Source organism: Macaca nemestrina, chromosome 1, assembly GCF_043159975.1.
Source record: "Macaca nemestrina isolate mMacNem1 chromosome 1, mMacNem.hap1, whole genome shotgun sequence".
Lineage (NCBI taxonomy): Eukaryota > Metazoa > Chordata > Mammalia > Primates > Cercopithecidae > Macaca > Macaca nemestrina.
Genome location: NC_092125.1, coordinates 122,193,940 through 122,204,986, shown reverse-complemented (window position 1 = coordinate 122,204,986; position 11,047 = coordinate 122,193,940).

Sequence of the window (11,047 nt, the reverse complement as noted above, 5' to 3'; positions counted from 1 at the left end):
CTAACCCAAGGCTACCTTACACTCAATTGGTTGTTTGCACACAGTGTGTTAGGCCAGTTAGTTCTGAATCTTATTTTCCCATTTACTGCAGTCCTAAATAAAATACTTCCAATGATCTGACTTTATCTATTTAAAATTGCAATAGAAGGCATTCCTGGGTTATACCAGCATTGCACGCTGACCTCAGAATTGGGGAATCTCAGCCAGGCATGGTGGCTCATGCCTGTAATCCCAGAGCTTTGGGAGGCTGAGGCGGGTGGATCACTTGAGATCAGGAGTTCAAGACCAGCCTGGCCAACAAGGTAAAACCCTGTCCCTACTAGAAATACAAAAATTAGCCAGGTGTGGTAGCACGTGTCTGTAATCCCAGCTACTTGGGAGGCTGAGGCAGGAGAATCGCCTGAACCCGGGAGGCAGAGGTTGCAGTGAGCCAAGATTGCACCACTGCACTCCAGCCTGGGTGAAAGAGTGAGACTTTGTCTCGGGGAAAAAAAAAAAAAAAGGAATCAGAGAATCTCAAACCTCACATTCACATGATTTTCTCTTGATAGTGCCATAGAAACCGAAACAGAAATAAAAATCTTCCTTCCCAACTCAGGAAGAAACTGAAAAGTAAAACTGAAAAGTAAAGGATACATGATTGATAGGATGGGGCCATTTCACTAAAAACAAACAATGCTTGAGGCAGGAGGGAAGGGCGGAGGAGTTCTTTGTCTTGGATCCATGACTCTCTAGGTACTGTGTGAGAGTTCTCGAATCTTCCAGAATGTGCTCCTCATCCTGTTCTTGGTCCCACCTCCCTTCAGATCTTCTTCCTTCCTTTTCATAACTCACCAGATGAATACAGAACATGCAGGAAGGGCATATAGTAGGTGATTTTTCCTCTCTTTCTTTGTCCTCCTTCCCCCTTTGCATTCCTCTGTTTCCGTTTTCCTCAAAGACTGACATTGCTCCTGAGGAAGTGAAGATACGAGATAAGAGAAAAGAGGAGATTGAAATCATAGGTTCTTATTCCAAATTTTTTTCTTTCCCATTTTAGACCTTGAAATGAAAAGATGATCTCTCTCCACTCAAATAAGAAACCTTCCAAAAACCTGAGTGGGGATTAAAAACCCTTCACTGTCCATGTTCTTCATGTAAGCTAGAACTTTCTGCATTTTCTTGTTTTATCACTGGGTGTTCTGTTTCTAGTGAAGTTGAGGCATGGTGATCCTGTCATGGGAAAACCAAATGATGAGAGTGGAATTCGTGCTTCGAGGATTCTCTTCCATCAGACAGCTAAGTATTTTCCTTTTTATGATAATTTTAGTTTTCTACATCTTAACTGTTTCTGGAAATATCCTCATTGTCCTTCTAGTTTTGGTCAGCCATCACCTCCACACCCCTACGTATTTCTTCCTGGTGAACTTGTCACCTCTTCTGCAGTGACTCTGGTCCCATTTCTCCTCATTGTAGCCTCCTACTCCTGCTTCCTTTCTGCTATCCTAAGAATTCCATCTGGCACAGACCAGAAAAAGGCCTTCTCCACCTGCTCTTCCCACCTCACTGTGGTCATGGTGTTTTATGGGACACTGATTGCCACATATCTTGTGCCCTCAGCCAACTCATTCTGACTCTTGCGCAAAGGGTCCTCTCTGCTCTACGTCATCCCGACACTCCTGTTTCACCCCATCATGTATAGCCTGAGAAACAAAGACATCCATGAAGCTCTCAAGAAGTGCCTGAGGAAGAAGTTAGGTTGCCCTAGATAATACGAAAAGGAAAAAAGTTGTATTTGTCTAAATGTTGATGAGCTGGGTTGAGTCATTTAAATTCTACATGAAACACAATTGCCTAAATGAGGAGCTACCTAAAACAGATGGCCAGACACCTCTACTGAGTTATGACAGCCCCAGGTAAACTGCTGTCCCAGGATACGATCTATGCAGGTCAGAGTGTGCTCTATCATCTCCCGTAGACTTGGATTCTTATGTAGAAGCCCATATTCAAAATGAGCCAGTAAGCGTGTTCACTCATTCATTAAAATATTCATCAAGGGTTTGTTATGCTCAAGGCATTGTGTTGGACATAAGCAATAAAGTGATGGGCAAAAACAGAGGCAGTCCCTGCTTTCACTGAACTCACAGTCTATGGGGAGAAAAACATTAATCAAGTAACGAATATAAAACTACATATATGACATACAACTGTACTTGTAATTCAAAATTGAAAATAAGAAGATGACCAGTACACACCTATTAGAACGGCCAAAACCCAAAACACTGACACCACCAAATGCTGGTGAGGATGTGGAGCAACAGGAACTGTCATTCACTGCTGGTGGGAATACAAAATGGTACACCCACTTTGGAGTATACTCGCAGTTTCTCACAACACTGAATATACTTTTACAACAAAATTCAGTAATCACACTCATTTTTTTTTTTTTTTTTTTTTTTGAGACGGAGTCTCACGCTGTTGCCCAGGCTGGAGTGCAGTGGCGCGATCTCAGCTCACTGCAAGCTCCGCCTCCCGGGTTCCCGCCATTCTCCTGCCTCAGCCTCCTGAGTAGCTGGGACTACAGGCGCCCGCCACCGCGCCCAGCTAATTTTTTGTATTTTTAGTAGAGACGGGGTTTCACTGTGGTCTCGATCTCCTGACCTTGTGATCCGCCCGCCTCGGCCTCCCAAAGTGCTGGGATTACAGGCTTGAGCCACCACGCCCAGCCTACACTCATTAATATTTACCCAAATTAGTTGAAAACATATGTCCATACAAAAACCTGTACATGGATGTTCATAGCAGCTTTATTCATAATTGCCCACATTTGGAAGCAAACAAGATGTCCTTCAGTAAGTGAATGAATAAATAAACTGTGGTATATCCAGACAATAGAATCCTGTTTGGTGCTAAAAAGAAATGAACCATCAAGCTATGAAAAGACATGAAGTAACCTTAAATGCATATTACTAAGTAAAAAAAGAAACATCTGAAAAGGCAAAATTATGGGAAGAAGTCAAAAGATTAGTAGTTGCCAAGAGCTAGGAGGGAGGGAGGAATAAGAGCACAAAGCAGAGCACGGAGAAATTTTACAGCCGTGAAACTACTCTATATGATAATATAGGGGTGGATACATGCCATTAAACATTTGTCCAAACCTATTAAGTGTACAACACCAAGCATGAACTCTAATGTAAATTACGGACTTTGGTGATGATGTGTCATTGTGGGTTCATTGATTATAACAAATGTACCACTCAGGTGTGAGATGTCAGTAGTGGGGAAGGCTGTGCATGTGTGAGGGTGAAGGGTATGTGGAAACCCTCTGTATTTTCTGCTCAATTTTGCTGTGAACCTAAAACTGCTCTTAAAAATCAATTTAAAAATAATAACTCTTATAGATGTTAATTGCATATCAAGAATGTAAGACTTCAGTCTCTCTGGAGTAGATTTTGCCTAGGAAAAGCATTTTCTAGTCCTTTGTACTCTTGAAATTAGAAGTGGGAAAATGAAGATTTGGGGAAATATGCTAGACAAAGGACCTATGACAGAATCTCCAGCACTCCATCTTCTCTGCTGCCACAGGCTAGAGTGCAGTGGTGCGATTTCAGCTCACTGCAACTTCCACCTCCCAGGTTCAGGCAATTCTCCTGCCTCAGCCTCCTGAGTAGCTGGGACTACAGGCATGCACCACCATACCTGGCTTTTTTTTTTTTTTTTTTGTATTTTTAGTAGAGACAGGGTTTTACCATGTTGGTCAGGCTGGTCTCGAACTCCTGACCTTAAATGATCTGCCAGCCTTGGTCTTTCAAAGTGTTGGGATTACAGGTGTGAGCCACCGTGCCCTGCCTGTCATGTCTATCTCATACTGCTAAGAACATATCCATTTCACGGTCTGGCCCACAGGAAAAGCTCAGTAAATGAAGAGCTCTTGTAATTCTTCTAGATTGCACCTTTTGCACCAAATCCTAGTCAAAAATATGCTCTACTAAGAATTATTTTTGATATTATAAAGTGATAAATGCCCAGAATTTTTTTTTTCCTTTGAGATGGAATTTCACTCTGCTGCCCAGGCTGGAGTGCAATGGTGCGATCTTGGCTCAACACAACCTCCGCCTCTGGGGTTCAAGCGATTCTCCTGCCTCAGCCTCCTGAGTAGCTGGGATTACAGGCATGTGCCACCAACCCAGGCTAATTTTTGTATTATTAGTAGAGATGGGGTTTCACCATGTTGGCCAGGCTGGTCTCGAACTCCCAACCTCAGGTGATCTGCCCGCCTAGGCCTCCCAAAGTGCTGGAATTACAGGCATGAGCCACATGCCCGGCCAATGCTCAGAATTTTTAAGGTGCAGAGAGAATATAATGGCTTACCTAGTCTATATTATTTCACAGATAGAAAAGTAATCTCCTACTTTAGGTGGACTTTTCCTGGATAATTATATAACAAAGGCTAGAATCCAGTGCTTCTGTTTCCAAATCTAGGCCTCTTCCCCAGTGACACACCACCTACCAACTCAGTGGCTTCTCTCTCTGTCCAGAGGCACCTAACAAACTTCCCTTTCACAGTAGTGCTCCCCTTATCTGAGGTTTTGCTTTCCAAGGTGTCAGTTACCCTCAGTAAACTATGCTCCAAAAATATTAAGTGGAAAATTCTAGAAATGTATAAGCTTTAACTTGCTTGTTCTCCTGAATAGCATGTTAAAAATATTTCACTGTCCCACTCTGTCCTGCACAGAAGTGAATCATCTCTTTATCCAGTGTATCCACACTGTATAGGCTACCTGCCCCATTAGTCACTCAGTAGCCCTCTGGAGTGTCAGAGCAATTGTCTCAGTATCGTAGAGTTTGTGTTCAAGTAACCATTATTTTGCTGAATAATGGACTCTAAGTGCAAGAGTAGTGAGACTGGTATATTGTTATTACTGTTTTATTTTGTTATTAGTTATTGCTGTTAATCTTACTGTGCCTAATTTATAAATTAAACTTTACCAGGGGCATGTAGGCATAGGTAAAAAAACATAGTGTATATAGGGTTTGGTGCTATCTGTGGTTTCAGGCATCTACAAGGGCTCTTGAAATGTGGTATCCCCTGCAGATAAGAGGAGACTACTGCATATGCCACAATTGCCTCTAGGATCACTGTTTGGTTACGCTTGGCAGGGATAGAGTGCAGTGTATCACAGCACATGCCAGCGCCATTGACATCCTCTGCCAGCACTGAGCTCCACGTTGTACCTTCTACAAAGTCACAACCTTGAATTAGGTAACATGGCCTCGAATGTTTGTGGTGAGCAAACCTCTATCACCTGAGAGATATTCCCATTATTCTTTCTGCAAAAAAGCCACAGCTCCCAGCCTTCTAAACAGGGAAGGGGAAATGTTGGGTATAGAACTGGCTTATTTTCATTGTGACATGACAAGGAAGCACAAAGGCTGGGGAGTCTTCTTCCAGGTCACTGAGGGATGTAGGACTGGAGGAACCACACCCCTGGTCTCACAACTGAAAAGAAATTCCAACACTGGCAAGGAACCCAGAAGTGTGACCCCCTGGACCAGTGGTTTTCTATCCTGAGAATTGGGCAAAGGTGCCTAAGAAGCCACCAAAGGAGAAAAGTGGCTGGGCAGTCTCTGATCCCACCCCTGTGCTCCCTGAGCAGTTCTGCTTTTATCTATCCTGTTTACTGCTATTCCGTTTAAAACTTCATTTGAATAAAGACTTTTGGTGCCATATATGCATGCCCACACACTTTCACACATATATCTTTTTGCTAGGCCTTTTCTTTCTTTAGAGCTTACCTTATTTTTCTGCTAGAAAACATGCAAAACACAAGGGTCATGTTTGGCTTAATTTATCTCCTGTGAGTTCAAAGACAGTTGGTGTGCCCTGGCTGAGAGGAGAAAAAGGAGAGAGTATCTGGAGAAGGCTACAGCTCCTAGAGAATGACCAGCTTCTATAGATAATTTTGTACATCACCATTACAAGCACTACACCTTTTTAAGCCTTCTGAATCTCTGTAACTGACTTTTCTTCTCCAAGTTGAGTCTTAAAACAACACTTGCCAATGCCTTCTCCAGATTTGTCAAGGATGCCCATCCCTGTGTGGCACAGGATACCCCCAGTTAACCTGGCTACACCCTGACATATTTGTTCTTTGAAGCTCAGGTGTGAGATGGACTTCAAAAGGAGTGTTTTGTCATCCACAGACAGTCAAATTACTTTTGAGGACAAGAAAAGGGAGTAATGCTACATCATGATCTATAAATTACTGCTCATAGCTGGCAGTCCTTTGGTGATAAATGGGAGAGGATACTGATGTACAGTCAAGGTCGGATTGGAGAACTGCATGGGAGATAACATAGCCACTGCAGTCATCACAGGATGTAGCAGTGTTTCCTGAGAGACTTCTCACTCTTCCCTCTTGGGACAAGAAAGCCCATCTAGTCGGGCTACGGTGTCATCCAGTCTTGGTTGCTTCTCACCTATCCATATCCATCTGAGCTCAAAGAAGATGAAACCTAAACGAGAGAGTCACAGCTTTCAAGCTGAAATCAAGAGTCTGCAGCATAAGGAGACCACTTCTTGTACATCCTCCTGGGACCTACCTGTCCCTCAACCGCTGAGTGAGTCAAGGTTGTGATGGTTCCTATGTAGCTGACAGACCTGGGCCAGTCTCTTAACTGCTTTGGGGCTCAGACTCCAAATCTGAAAAACCAGGAATATTGGCTAGGTGTTTTCTAAGGAACATAATAATAACTAATATTTATATTTTATTTTAAACTTTATAAAACTTTTCCACACAGCTACTCATGTGCTCCTCATTTAGTTGTAAAGTAGAAACCAACCCCATGACACAGATGAAAAAACTTAGACTCAAAGATGCTAAACAACTTTCACAAAATGTCTCTGTGAATGCCTTCAGGTTCCCAACATTCCATTATTTATTTCCATTACATCATACTCTTAGCTCTAAGATTTCATAATTCAGTGTTTTTCTTCTGGAGATATATATATATAAATATATATATATATATTTCTTCTGGAGATACATATATATATATCTCCATCCAAAGTACAGCAACTTCAAAGACTGAAGGAACATCAGCCCACACAGATGAGAAAGAACCAACTCAAGAACTCTGGCAACTCAGAAAGCCAGAATGCCTTCTTACGTCCAAACAACCACACTAGTTCCCCAGCAACGGCTCTTAACCAGACCAAAATGGATGAAATGACAGAAAGAAATAGAATTCATACATATACGCAGTTTTATATATATATATGTATATAATTATAGCTATATATAAATATATATATTTAATGACAGTTACAATAATCAGTCATAATACAGCCTTATGGGCCGGGCGCGGGGGCTCACGCCTGTAATCTCAGCACTTTGGGAGGCCGAGGCGGGCGGATCACGAGGTCAGGAGCTTGAGACCATTCTGGCTAACGCGGTGAAACCCCGTCTCTACTAAAAATAAAAAAAAATTAGCCGGGCGTGGTGGTGGGCGCCTGCGGTCCCAGCTACTCAGGAGGCTGAGGCAGGAGAATGGGGTGAACCTGGGAGGCGGAGCTTGCAGTGAGCCAAGATCGCACCACTGCACTCCAGCCTGGGCAATAGAGCGAGACTCCGTCTCAAAAAAGGAAAAAAAAATACTGCCTTATCTTTGGGGCTTAATCCAATGTGATACAGATTGGAAAGCTTGCATCCATGGTAGCTGCATGCTGGTACCATTGTCCCAGATGCCATACTGCCAAATAGTTTGGTACTTTTTATGTAATCTGTGACATATTACGCATAACTTGAATTAGGCCCTAGTAATGATATGGGCTCTTGGCAATACATACCCAATGTCTGAAACCCAGATTTTAATTCATATTTAATATAATTTTCTTTAACTTTTATTTTAGGTTTGGGGATACATGTGGAGTTTTTTTACATAGATAAACACATGTCACGGGGGTTTGTTGTACATATCATTTCATCACCCAGGTATTAAGCCCAATACCCAATAGTTATCTTTTCTGCTTCTCTCCCTCCTCCCACACTCCACCCTCAAGTAGACCCAGGGGCTGTTGTTTCCTTCTTTGTGTTCATAAGCGCCTATCATTTAGCTCCCACTTACAAGTGAGAACATGCAGTATTTTGTTTTCTGTTCCTGCATTAGTTTGTCTAGGATAAAAGCCTCCAGCTCCATACATGTTCCCACAAAAGACATAATCTTATTCTTTTTTATGGCTGCATAGTATTCGATGGTATGTTTGTAACACATTTTCTTTATCCAGTCTGTCACTGATGGGCATTTATGTTGATTCCATGTCATTGCTCTTACGAATAGTGCTGCAATTAACATTTGCATCCATGTGTCTTTATAGTAGAATGATTTATATTCCTCTGGGTATATACCCAGTAATGGGACTGCTGGGTTGAATGGTAGTTCTGGTTTTAGCTCTTTGAGGAATTGCCATACTGCTTTCCACAATGGTTAAACTAATAATTTACTCTCCCACCAACAGTGTATAAGCATACCCTTTTCTGTGCAGCCTTATCAGCATCTATTGTTTTTTGACTTCTTAATAATAGCCATTCTGACTCGTGTGAGATATTATCTCATTGTGGTTTTGATTTGCATTTCTCCAATGATCAATGATATTGAGATTTTTTTTCACGTGCCTGTTGGGCACATGTATGTTTTCTTTAGAGAAGTGTTTGTTCATGTCATTTGCCCACTTTTTTATTGGGTTGTTTTTCTCTTGTAAATTTGTTTAAGTTCCTTATAGTTCTGGATATTAGACCTTTGTCAGATGCATAGTTTGCAGATATTTTTTTCCCATTATGTAGGTTCTCTGTTTACTCTGTTGACTGTTTCTTTTGCTGTGCAGAAGTTCTTAAGTTTAGCTCTTAATCAGGTCCCAATTGTCAATTTTTGCCTTTGTCGTGAGTGCTTTTGGTGTCTTTGTCATGAAATCTTGCCCATTCCCATGTCTGGGATGGTATTTTCTAGGTTATCTCTCAGGGTTTTAAAAAGTTTTATGTTTTAGATTTAAATATTTCATCCATCTTGAGTTGATTTTTGTATATGGTGTAAGGAAGGGGTCCAGTTTCAATCTTCTGCTTATGGATAGCCAGCTAGCCCAGTACCATTTATTGAATACAGGGTCTTTCCCCATTGCTTGTTTATGTCAGCTTTGTGGAAGATCAGATGAATGTAGATGTGTGACCTTATTTCTGGGCTCTCTATCCTGTTCCATTGGTCTATGTGTCTGTTTTTGTATCAGTACCATGCTGTTTTGGTTACTATAGCCTTATAGTATACTTTGAAGGTGAACAACATGATGCCTCCAGCTTTGTTCTTTTTGCTTAGGATTGTTTAGGCTATTTGGGCTCTTTTTTGTTCTATATGAATTTTAAAAATTTTAAAATAGATTTTTCTAGTTTTATAAAGAATGACATTGGTAATTTGATAGGAATAGCACTGAATCTGTAAATTGCTTTGGGCAGTATAGCCATTTTAATGATATTGATTCTTCCTATTTATGAGCATGGGATGTTTTTCCATTTGTTTGCGTCTTTTCTGACTTTTTTGAGCAGTGTTTTGTAATTCTCATTGTAGAGATCTTTCACCTCCCTGAGTAGTTATACTCTAGATTACTAGATATTTTATTCATTTTGTGGTGATTGTGAATGGAATTTACTTTCTGGTTTGGCTGTTGTTGGTGTATAAGAATGCTAATGATATTTGTATTGTACAACTTTGCTGAAGAGTTTATCAGCTTGAGGATCTTTTGGGCTAAGACCATGGGGTTTTCTAGATATGGAATCATGTAATCTGCAGAGATGGTTTGACATCCTTTCTTCCTATTTGGATGCCATTTATTTATTTCTCTTGCCAGATTGCTTTGGCTAGGAATTCCAATACTATGTTGAATAAGAGTGGTGATAGAGGACATCTTTGTCTTGTACTGTTTTTCAAGGCGAATACTTCCAGTATTTGCCCATTCAATATAATGTTTCTGGAGTTTTGAAAAACCATTTGTTGTCCCACAGCCAATGAATTTTTTTTTAAACTCCAGAAATATCCAGATTATATGAAGACAAATATTAGAATTTTTAAGCACTTTTGCTTATTTCTAAGACAAAGTAATAATAGAAATGAAATTATATGATACATTTTTTTTACCGAAGATGATGTTCTGGCACTGAGCTTAGTTGTTATTTCCATTGCTCCATCTTCTCTGTTCTAGGAGTCTCTGAGTGATTCTACTGCAGCCTCTGTCTGTCATCCTGTGACCTGCAGATACTGGGAGGAGATCCATAGAAAAGACTCCAGAACATATGGAGGCTGGGAAATGTGCTGGTTGATTCCACCATGCTGTCATGGCTGCTGGCATGCATGAGTGAACATAGATCCTGATAAAACACTTTGGCTAGAACCACCCATTGGAGTGTTGTGGCCAGTACACTAGCAACACTTCGGGCCCACCAGTGTAGCAGGTTCCCATCCCTGAGAGATTGGAGAACAAAGCCAGAGGCTGAGTACCAGCCCCCCAGAGTTAGAGCATGCAGATCAGAAGTGCTGAGCTGAGCCTTCACCCTATAAAACTTTCCAGATATGAATCCAGTCGACTGAACCCACCTCATGTTACAGCCAAATCCCCAAGGGCATCAAAGAAGATAAAAGCCAAAAAAAAAAAAAAGAAAAAACAAACCAAAAAAACACACCAAAGTACAGCATCTTCAAAGACTGAGGGATCATCAGCCCACACAGATGAGAAAAAAACCAATGCAAGGACTCCGGCAATTCAAAAAGCCAAAATGTCTTCTTACCTCCAAATAACCATATTAGTTTCCCAGAAATGGTTTTTAACCAGGCTGAAATGGCTGAAATGACAGGAAGAGGATTCAGAATATGGATAGGAACAAAGATCATTGACAGGAGAAAGTCTAAACTCAATCTAAGGAATCTAAGGAATACAATACAATGATACAGAAGATGAAAGATGAAATAGCTATTTTAAGAAAGAATCAAATTCATCTGATAAAGCTGAAAAATTCATTTCAAGAAT